At 41.4% G+C, this 11792-nt stretch overlaps 1 pseudogene; it reads right to left on the bottom strand.

Moving 5' to 3' along the window:
• Positions 1 to 10715: 10715 nt before the first annotated feature.
• On the bottom strand, positions 10716 to 11591 carry LOC131902267 (small ribosomal subunit protein uS15-like; annotated as a pseudogene).
• Between the last annotated feature and the right edge of the window lie 201 nt (positions 11592 to 11792).

Below are 11792 nucleotides of genomic sequence, written 5' to 3'. Positions count from 1 at the left end.
CATTGACCTGTTAGCACGTCTGCGGTGGATTACCTTGTTAACTGATGTCAGAGAGCCCAGCCCACTGTGGGCAGCATTATTTCCTGGGCAGCTGGTCCTGGACTGTATAAGAAAGCTAAGAAGATGGGCCTGGGAGTAAGTCAGTAGGCAGAGTTCCCCCAGGATTTCTGCTTCAAATTCCTGCTTGAGTTCTTAACCGGACTTCCCTTGACGATGAACCGCGACCTGTGGGCTTAAAGGTTTCCTCCCTTGAGTTGCTTTTGGTTGGAACGTCTCATCCACACAATAACAGAAAAAGGGACACTAGACCGACAGGCTAGCCATCTGTGTATAAAGAGCTTGCCTCAAGCTAAAGAAACAAATAAGCACACAAGCCACTGAGATATAGATGAATGGTTTCTGACAAAGATGCCACTTTGGAAAGAGTGCTGTGTTTTAGAAAAATGATTGAGGATCAATTGAGATGCTGATATTTCCTCTCTCAAATCTTGATATTTTTCTTTATATGGCGGTGGCGCATGCCTTTGATCCCAGCACTCGGGAGGCAGAGCCAGGCGGATCTCTATGAGTTCGAGGCCAGCCTGGTCTACAGAGTGAGTTCCAGAACAGGCACCAAAACTACACAGAGAAACCCTATCTCAAAACAACAACAATAACAAAAAAAATCTTTCGAGATTATAACATAAGCACATAATTTTCCTACTTTTCTTCCCTCCTTCCAATCCCTCCCATGCACCCTCTCTACTTTTTCAAGTTCATGGCCTTTTCAAATTGTTATTGCATGTATAGATGTATATATTTATATATATATTCCTAAATACATAAATACTGCCTGCTCAGTCTATATAATGTTTCTTGTATGTATATGTTTTCAAGGCTGGCCGTTTGGTATTGGAGAGTGAATTCATGTTCTTTTCCCCAGGGAGACTATTTCTCCAGCTTTCAACATTCTTTAGTTGTCTGTAACTCTTTGATGAGGCTTCTAAGCTTTCCCCTGCTATGTTAGCACACCTCTTGGTGATGTCATTGTTCAGGTCTTGTTTAGGCAGCCATGTTGACGAGATACCATGTGTGTAACCTCTTTGACACCAAATCTTGAATTTTATCTCATATAATACATGAAAAATCTTATGTGCTTAAATGTGGAAAAAAACTGGAAAAAAACAAGTTAATGACCTCAAGGAAGATAAAATTTCTAAAACAGAATATATCTCCGTCAACATAAAAGCTCTCTAACGGTAAAGGAAAGGACTGATACAATATAGTAAGATTTACTAATTTAGATGGTAAGTGAAAAGAAAAACCACAGAGTGTAAGAAAATATCTTCAAGACAGAGCTAATTAGAGGATTATGTCCAGACTGTAGGAAGAAATGCAGATTAGTAAGAAAAGTACCAAAACGAAGATGGGTGGAGAATTTGAACAAATTCTTTGCATAAGATGTTAAACACATGGAAAAATACCAGGTGTTCATAAGGATGTGGGACACCTGAAACCCTCCTGCACTTCAGTCCCCCTGTATCCTAGGGGTTCATGTAAAGGTGATGCCCACACTTTGGATGTCAACACTAAGTCTTGATTTTTCCCAAACACACACACTATGGCAAAATTTAATCTATAAATTAGGCACAGTGAGAGATTAACAGCAACCAAACAAGAGCAGAATAATTATAACACTACACTGTTATGAAAGTTTCAACTTAGGAATTATTTATTTCTGAAAAATTTCCATTTATTTTTACACCCGCAGTTGGTCACAGATAACTAAAAGTGTAACAAAAAATTGAGATTTAGAAAGAACTCCCCCACAACAAACGAAATCATGTGGTCCTTTGTCACTAAAGTTGGAGCTATCCACCACAGCTGAAGTGGTTTACTCTGTTTATAAATGTGAACATGTGTGCAACAGAAGTCAGGCACAACTGGTATATTAGAAGCATTATTCATGGTAGTCAGGGCCTGGGAATAAGCCAACTGTCTATCAGCACTAGAATGGATAAACGCACTGTGAGATAATCATATAACAGCATGTAGAAATGAAGAACAAATGGCCACTCTATGCAGTAGTGTGGATTATATTAGAATAACGAGCAAAAGCAGCCAGGCACATGAAAGAGTAAATCCCGTCTCATTTCTCTGACATCCAGTTCAGAGTTTGTCTGTGGCATTCAAAGTCAGGACAATGGTTATTTTGGGTAGAAAGATGGGATTTGGAAGGGCGTAGGGGACATTAGGGTTAGGGGTGCTAAATGATATTTATTTCTCATGGGGGATTGGCTGCACAGGTATGTTCATTTTATACTGATTCATCAAGCTCCTCGCAAGATTTTATACACTATAAGTATTATTCCTAGATAAAGTTTACTTCAAAATAAAAGTACTTATTGAGTTTTGGAACCATGGCTTAAAAAATGTGAAGTGAATGCCACATAAGGGCTTGTATATCTAATGTTTCCTTCTTTGAATAAGTCCCTAAAGGATGACGGGGATTTGTAGCTTTCAAAATGACTTCAAGAATGGGAGAGAGAATTCTTAGATGACACTTAGAATCTTGTTCAGGCCGTTAAAGGTCATTTATCAATAACATTTAAACTTTCCCAAAGGAGATGTTGTTTTACTCACTTAAGGGTGCTGAGAATTTATCATAAAACTGACCCAGCTTTGGGCTAGGGAAGGCAAGTAGGGTTCATCTGCTGTGCCAATTCTACCTGGAACATTAGTGATCACTACCTGGAACATTATCGAAGAATGCATCTTGAAACTACACATAGGATCAGTGGGAAATAGTCTGCCATCTCCTCAGCAATGTATGTAGATACTAATGACAAAACATGGGTGCATGAGACCATTGTAGCCATCTGGGACCTAAAATTCCACAATCATAGGGTGTTGGTGGATGATGCAGAGCACTGAATTAAAAGCATCGTTGGTCCAGGAGCTCACAGGAGGAACAAAAGGATGGATATTATGACAGAAAAGTCAGTGAACCAATCCACACAATTACTGTGAAGTAAATAAAGTTTGATGGAAAGACAAAGAATCGTGAAGGATGTTGGCAGTACGTCAAAGTGAAATGAAAACAGAACAGAAAACAATGCTGTATATCAACTTCTCCCAGACAGATGTTCCATGGAAGACTGTTCTTTAGGCTGTTTGTAAGCAGAAATATGCTCTCCATATCGGTTTTTGGCTCTGACCCATCATGGCAAAGAGCAGTGGGAGAAATGTGCACAAGCAAGCAAGAGACCTGATCCAGGAGGAGAAAGAAAGAAGAGAGAAGAGGGGAGGAACTGGTACCTGCCAGCCTTTCTGAGGACATCCCAGATGACTTAAAGACCTCCCATGAGGCCCCACTTTGCAAAGGTTCCGTCACCTCCTGGCAGTGGCACCCTGGGAACCAGCTCTTCAATCACAATGAACTGTCAAGAAACACAAACCGTAAGAGGTATTTTTTTAAAAAGCCATTTCAGAGTGCAACACAGTGGCACACAACAGAATTCTCAGCTATTTGGAAGGCGGAGGCAGGAGGATCACTTAGGCCTAGGAGTTCAGGGCCAGACTGTATAACAAAGCAAGTGCCTGATTCTTAAAAACAAACAAACAAATGCTGAGAACTCAAGGCGGGGCTAGGGAGATGGCTCAGTGATTAAGAGCCCTTTCCACTCTTGCAGAGGACCTGGATTCGGTTTCCAGCACCCTCGTGATGACTCACAACCATCTGAAACTCCAGTTCCGGAGGATCCAGTGCCCTCTTCTGGCCACTGCAGCCACTGGACATGCATCCGCGCACAGATGTACATGAAGGCAAAACATTCATAGACATAACATTTTTTAAAAAGTTAAAAAACCACACTGCTTTTTCTGAGCTGTAAAAACTTCAATTGAAGGTAATATTTTCAAATAAGATTTAGAAACAGACCAGCAAGTTTACATGCCATGCATATCATTATAATGGGTTAGCTTACGTAAATGGTCATTGTCACAGACTATGTTACAAAATACTTTAATTTCATTACATATTATTTTCCATATAGTGACTTTTACTATCTCCTAAAATGATATCTGGAACAATACAACATTTCTAAATCCTTTTTCAAAGCAATTTACTTTTAATTATATGTGTTTTGGGGGAAGTCTGTGTATGTAAATATATTACAAAGAGAAGTTTCCTTGATGAAGGGTGAAGACTATACTTACCTATGGGTATTAGGACAAATGTTTACAGATTGTTATTAGGGATTCTGCTGGTTTAATAAATTCGTGGTTGTAGAGTCTCCTCCATTAACCATGACTTCATGAGCACTGATTAGTTACCTAGGTTGCCAGTACCACACATGGCATCCCTCTTGTTCTGAGGGTCTTAAGTCCAACCAGAGAGCCATTGGTTACTGCCAAGGTCTGTGTGCCATTACTGCACCTATAGGGTTAAACATAATTTTTATGAAAAGGAAAGTATTTGCCTTTTCAGCACAAAATGTTCATCTAGTTAGTTACCAGTGCAAAGTATTGATGTCACACGTTATATAGTTTTTAGGATATAATTTTAATTGTTGAGTACACAAAATGGTTTTCAGCCACCCTGTGCACAGCTGGTGGTAAGTAACTTGCCTACTCATAATACAAAGAAGGAAGAGAAAAAGGGAGACGCTTTCTACCAGGAAAAGGTACTTAGTTATATAAAGAGGGATTGTTTCCAGCTATCTGAGGAAGAATTTGGTGCATTCGTTTTTCTTTTCTCTAATCTAAGTGCTTCGCCCACTTGGCTCTCCTCCAGACTTCTAGCCAGCTGGGACCGTTCACACTTGCAGAAGAGTCACCCACAGACTTTCATTATGTTTTCCCACAGTCGCCTTTGGGTTTGAGGATGAAGTGCTAGAGAAGGAACAGAGGACTGCCTTTCTCTTGGTCCTAGGAGCACTTGTTACATGTGGGGTCCAGGGCAAAGGTTCCTGTTGCTAGGGTTTATAACCAGGACAGTATATAAATGTACAGCAAAATGAAATCCGTAATCAAATCAGTTTTGGAAATGCTAAATTAAAGCACAGATAAGACATCTTTGGGAATTCCCAGAGCCTTTAATATGCTTACAGAATCTAAGAAAAGGGAGTCTTCAAGAGAAACAGAGTGGCGCTCAGTCAAAATGAGTTCACTCACAGTACCCTTTACTGTTGAAACAGCTCAAGAACCTGCATTCCAGAGAGCAAAGTTGGAAGAAACATGTCTCGCTTGGGGCACAGGGTTTCCCACCCACAGCAGTCTGGGAAGAAGGAAGGCACTGTCTGGGCCATGTAGTCTGTCTTTCCACTACTTACCTATCAAAGACAAGTCAGGAGGCCTGAAAAAAGAATCACCTCTAGCATTTGGGAGGAATTATAAGGAGAGGCTGCTGGCAGTTCTGTCTCTGATTGTGTGCTTGCTCAGTCCCTCGACTTGCTGACTTTCCCCTCTGCTGTGAGAGGAACATGTGTGAGCCAGGACAATTTGCCCTGCTTCATAGCTGCTGAAACATGGAAGAGAGAACATACACATAGGCCAAGGGCCCATGGATTGCCATGGAGAACAGATGACTGAGGGAGGGTGAGTCTTGCCCTGACCACCACAGTGGGCAATGTCGAGACATAAAACTATCTCAGGAATGTAACCTGATGCTGCCAGCTGGAATGTGGCTGTCGTCTAATGGCACAGTGCCAGCTCTTCACCAACAGGGTTGGTTGGAGTTATCACTATCCACATCATGTCAACAGACAATGACGTAAGACAGGCTTGCAGCAGGGAGAGGGGCATCTTCCTATCCGGGAGAGGGGCGTCACCAGGAAATAGTAATACAGATCCAGCCTGCTGCTTCCTGTGGTGACTCTGTGCCCTAGTCATGCGGTGAGATGGAGAGGAGCTTTCTATCACATTTTCAAAGGACACATTGAATCTACTGGACTGAATCTTTTTATTATTATTATTTATTTGTTTATTTTACATCTCAGCCACAGTTTCCCCTCCCTCCTCTCATCCCAACCCCTCCTTCCACATCCCCACTGTCCCCCCTCATTCACTTCTTCATTTCTATTCAGAAAAGGGTGGGCATCCCACGAATATTATCAAAACATGGCATATCAAGTTGTACTAAGATCTCCCTCATATTAAGGCTGGGCAAGGTGACCCAGTATGAGGAATAGGGTTCCAAAAGCAGGCAAAAGAGTCAGAGACAGCCCCTGCTCCCACTGTTAGGAATCCCACAAGACCCAACTACACAACTGTAACATATATGCAGAGGGCCTAGGTCAGTCCCATGCAGGCTCCTTGGTTGTTGATTCAGTCTCTGTGAACCCCTATGAGCCCAGGTTAGTTGATTGTGTGGGTTCCCTTGTGATGTCCTTGACCCCTCAGGTCCTACAGTCCTTCCTCCTGCTCTTTTGCAGGATTCCCTGAGCTCTGACTAATGTTTGGCCGTGGATCTCTGCATCTGTTTCCACCGGTTGCCGGATGAAGCCTCTCTGATGACAACTGGGCTGGGCACCCATCCTAGTACACCCAATAGGCGGGACAGACTGTAGGTCGAAGGTCATGTGGCTGGGTTGGTGTCCCAGTCCCTCTACTGAAAGTCTTGCCTGGTCACAGGAAATGGCCAGCTCAGGCTACAGATCCCCTATTGCTAGGAGTCTTAGATGGGATCATCCTTGTAGATTCCTGGGAGTTTCCCTTGCACTAGGTTTCATGCCAAAATGCCCCTTTTTTCCCATTCGTCTCTTCCAGCACTCTCCTCCTCTATACCCTCCCCACTCTATCCTCCCATTTCCTCCCCCACCCGATCCCCCCTGTTCCCATGCCCACCTGCCCCCAATCCACCCACAAAATCTCTTCCTTTCCCCCTTTCCCAGGGCGATCCATGTTATTGGACCTAATCTTAAGTTTAGGTAATTTGACTGAAAAGAGAATTCATCCAGTAGGAAAGAAGTCTCCCGAGACAATAAACATATAAATCTATCTCACTTTAGTGGCTTTAAAAAACATGAAAATTTGAGGCTTATTATCTCCAATGAAAGACTAGGTTTCTCCCTTTTATTACTGAATGACTTTTAATGTTAATTAATGTCTCTGTATCTCAATTATTTCTACAGGATGAAGGTTATCAATTCTATATGGTCATTATGAGTTATTATTTATACCTGCTGGACACATAGGGAATTTTATATAAATGGTGTTAAATGAATTAGGGCTTTGTATGGCATGGCACATATGAAGGAACATGTGACCTCTGCTCTCAACCAGGTGGCAGTGGAGCACCGTCCATGTAAGGTGGGCAAGCGCTCACAGTCATACCTTGGACTCATGGTGCATTTGATTTTGAATCATATACATTTAAACAACCTCATATACAATTAAACAACCAATATAGGGAACTGACCTATGCGAAGCTTGGCTTTTCAATGGTGGTATTCCCTGTCAAAAGGGCTGCGGCCTCTTGATGGACCCCAGCCCAGAACGGCCCAGTGTAGCAACTTCTGAGTTTCCAATCTGCAAAAGCTGTCAGAGGAAATGAATACTTGAGGTTGTTGTCAGCCATTAAAATCGTGCTCCAATTCACATTTATCCTAACAAGGCTTGGCTGCTTTTTCACAGGCTTGAGGAGCATTATTCTTTCATTTGCTCATTTATTTAGCTTTATCTTACTGAAATATACGGAATTTTCTTTTAAGAAACTGAGGAAATTAGTCTTTTCTTGCTTATATACATTTTGCATGTATTTTTAGTTTATATATATTTGACATTTTAATATGTATGTATGTATGTATTTGTTTAGTGTGTGTGTGTGTGTGTGTGTGTTGGGGAGCACATGTGCCACAGCACGTGCAGAGGTCAGAGGACACTTTGCCCGAGTCATCTGTCTCCTTCCACCATGTGGGTTTCAGGTCATTGGTCTTGTCAGCGAGCTCTCATGCTGGCGAACCCATCTTGCTGGCCCCAACCAAACTTTTAAATTCTAAAATTGAGCAGTCTTTCCCATTACACATTTGAATTTTCATTCTTAATTTACTTTTTTTTCACTCTGTAAATATGAAAATATTCATCCATGCTTTCCCATAGTCCTTTGATGGTTTAATTTTTATAAGAAAATTATTTTTATTCCTTTAGGATTGTCTTGATGGAGTGAGAGATAACAGCCTAGCCTACCAATAGTTAGGAAGGAACTGAAGCCATTTGCCAGCAAACAGCAGCACCAACTGCCCACTTGGTCCTTGGAAATGGACCCTTGCCCCCTGCAGTGTCCAATTCACCAATTCTACTGGTAAAGATAAGTAGCCCACAGTCAGCCTGTTGGCCAGTCTTCATGATCCGATTGGCTCTTCCTTCTGGTCTACCATCTCTTTACCTATGTCAGGTTCCATCTCCTCTTGGGTTTATCTGTGTACTTGACTCCTTCACTATTTGTCTGTTCCTGGACAGATGGTGCTCTTCTATTTCTGGACATCATGGATGTTTTCATTGTTCTACAGTAATTTTGGAATCACTTTTCAACCTCATTTAAGAAAGTAAATGAATAATACACATACACACACACACACACACACACACATTTTGAGACAGGGTTTCTTTGTGCAGCCTTAGCTGTCCTGGAACTGGCCCTGTAGACCAAGCTGGCCTCAAACTCAGGGATCTTGCCTCTGCCTCCCAAGTGTTGGGATTAAAGGCATGTGTCATTACCTCCTGAATATTTCATGGTATTTTTATTGCACCCAATTTTTGAAATACTGTGTCCCTATCAATGGTAAACTGTCTGTTGGACTATTTTATTTTATGTGTTTTTAAAGAGTAAAAAAATATGCTTTTGAGAGTTTCTCCATGTAAGTCCCATGTAGTTTTCACTGGGTTGGGTTTGAAACAACTGAGACTTAATAGATAGTCAATAAACTTATCTGGATTTAAGGCATGTAATTTACCACATTTTGACAAATTATCTAATCATGGAAGTATCAACACAACCAAGAGGACATATGGACATATCCAAGGTCTCTTCATATTTCTGTATAATAATATAATATCATCTTGACAACCATGGATCCACTTTCTATCACAGTAAATCAGTGTGCATTTTTTAATGGTGCATTTCATACAAGTGGAACCATATACAATGTACTTCTATGGTCTGGTTTCTTTTTAAGATTCATGTTATACAGTTAATTTTTTTATTGCTCAGTAGCATTCAATTATATAAATACACAACAACTTGTTTATCTATTCATGTGCTAGAGGGAATTAGGGTGGCATATTCATCAATTTTTCATTACCATACTGAAATACCCAAGGCAGGTTTATTTTGTAAAGTTAAATGGGTTTATTTAGTTTGCAGTTTTGGAGGCTCAAGGTCATGGTGCTGACATTGGCTCAGTTTTGATGATGGCCTTCTTGTTGGCAGAACCCTGAAACAGACCATGGCATAGAGAAAGTACATATCCGTGTCCATATCTGGTCTCTGTATCTCTTTTGCTCACCCTTCCTTCCTTCTTTCCTTCCTTCCTTCTTTCCTTCCTTCCTTCCTTCCTTCCTTCCTTCCTTCCTCCTGCCTTCTTTCCTTTCTTTCTCCCTCCCTCTATCCCTCCCTTCCCCCTCCCCCTTTCCTTCCTTCCTTCCTAGATAGGGTTTCACCCTGTAGCCAAGACTAGCCTCAAACTTACTCTTGAGTCTAGGATAGCCTTGAACTTGCTGTCTCCTCCTGTCTCTGCCTCTCTGGTGCTGAGATTCCTGGCAGACACCAAATCCTCTTCTCATAACGCCACCAAGCTTCAGTCTTTGCATTCCACCTTAATGACTTTATCCAAACCTGATCACTTTCCATATTCCCCAGCACTAAATCCATAGTTGGATTTAATTTCTACACTCTTACTACTATTACCATGCAATCTGGGGATTCCTATACATACAAGTTCAAGGAGATAGGCCATAGTCAAACCACAGCAGTTTGAACCAGTGTTTAGCTATCCTAGACAAACCTGCATGTGTATTTGCACTTAGATAATATGGACAAGAACTTTCTTCTCTCCTCAATAAGTGCCTTGGAGTGAAAGACTTGGGCACACAGTAGATGTTTGCCTGACTGATTAAAAAACTGCTAACTGTACTGCAGAGTGTGGCGCCATTTCACATCCCATCAGCAGCACGTGTGATGTCTGGGATTCCAGTTTCCACCTTTACTGCATCCCTTTACTTACTATAGCACCTTTACTCTGAAACACACTGGGCGTGGCCTTCTCATACTTCTTTTGAATGTGTACAGTTTTTATTTGGGGCCTTAGAAAAGGCTGATTTTTTTTTAAATAAATGTTCTATCAGTACTTGAAAGGACAGTGTTCAGTGAGGATGTTGAATTCAACCTTATTGGTTATAAAATGCAGAGCCTTCATGGGCCTGCTCATGTCCTGCTTGCTGACTGGTCACGTGCTGAGAGAGATGAAATACCGCCTCCTCCTGCTTTTGTGTTTTTTTGTGGGTTGCTGATAATTTCCTGCAGTCTTACTTTGTGAATTTCATTTCTTGCCCGAAGATTCATGGTGGCCATACTTTTATTAGGCATTGTCTCCTTTAACATTTCAAGGCCACTTTCTGTGTTTTGCAAAGGACTTCCTAATTTAATTTAATCTTATCTAATTTAAATAATAATAACTTTTTTGAGATAGAATATTACTTTGTAGCCTAGGCTGTCCTAAATTTTACAGTAATTGTCCTGCTTTGCTTTCCTGAGTGCTGGGATTATAGGCGTGTGCTACCAACCACACTTGGTTTAATATTATTTTTTACTCACATACACAAGAGGATTTATGCCACTAGAGCAGAGGCTGTGGACAACTCATATTTCCAATTGGGCAGGATCCACTTAGGCTTATAATAAGGAGCCAACAGGTGAATTCTGCTACCAGAATGAGACGGAATTTAACATCTTTATCCTTTCTGTTCCTCTCAGAATGTTTGCAGACAGCAACTACTTTCTTAATCAAATTGTAGCGATCCTCACGGAGATCAGGGGGAAGGCCTTTGGATTTAAGGATTCTCGAAATTGTGTTACCAGTCACAAAATGGACCTGTGCCACACCATGTGAGTCCCTCAGGATCACACCTATTTGGGAGGGAGTCAGGCCTTTCTTGGCTAGTGTGTAAATCTGTTCCTTCATGTCATCTGATGTCAGCTTCAGCCAGGTAGGGGCACTGACAGGTAGGGCAGCACTGACTGGAACAGGTCCTTCCCAGGAGCATGCCTGCGACCCGTGACAGTGGAGGTCTGGCAGCGCGGAGGACTCAGTGAGATATCTTCCAGAACAACTTCCATGCCTTCCAGAACAACTATCATCATAAGGTGAGAGGTAACAGATATTGGTGAGAATGTGGAGAAAAGAAAACGTTTGTACATTGTTGATGGGAATATTAAGTCATTAAGGCATGGGAAAAGTATGGAGTTCATAAACACTAAAAATAGAATTGCCATATAATACAGCAATCCCACTTCAGAGTATTTCCCCAAAAGGTTAAACTCAGTGTCAAAAGGATATCGACACCTCATGTTGATTGCAGTGTTATTCACAACAGCCACGTTATGGTATCAACCTGTATCCATCACAGATGAGTAACTAAAGAGAGTGTGTAATATACACACAATGGAATACCATTCAGCCTTTCAAAGGAAAGAAATTCTATTCTGCAATTCATGACAGTGGAGATGGAATTAGAATATACTCTGCTTAGTGAGCTAAGTCAGGCATACGAAGACAGATCTACACGGCCTTATTTGCCTGTTGGATCTAAAACAA

This window comes from Peromyscus eremicus, chromosome 1, assembly GCF_949786415.1.
Source record: "Peromyscus eremicus chromosome 1, PerEre_H2_v1, whole genome shotgun sequence".
Classification (NCBI taxonomy): domain Eukaryota; kingdom Metazoa; phylum Chordata; class Mammalia; order Rodentia; family Cricetidae; genus Peromyscus; species Peromyscus eremicus.
This window is presented reverse-complemented; position numbering and strand designations above follow the sequence as displayed.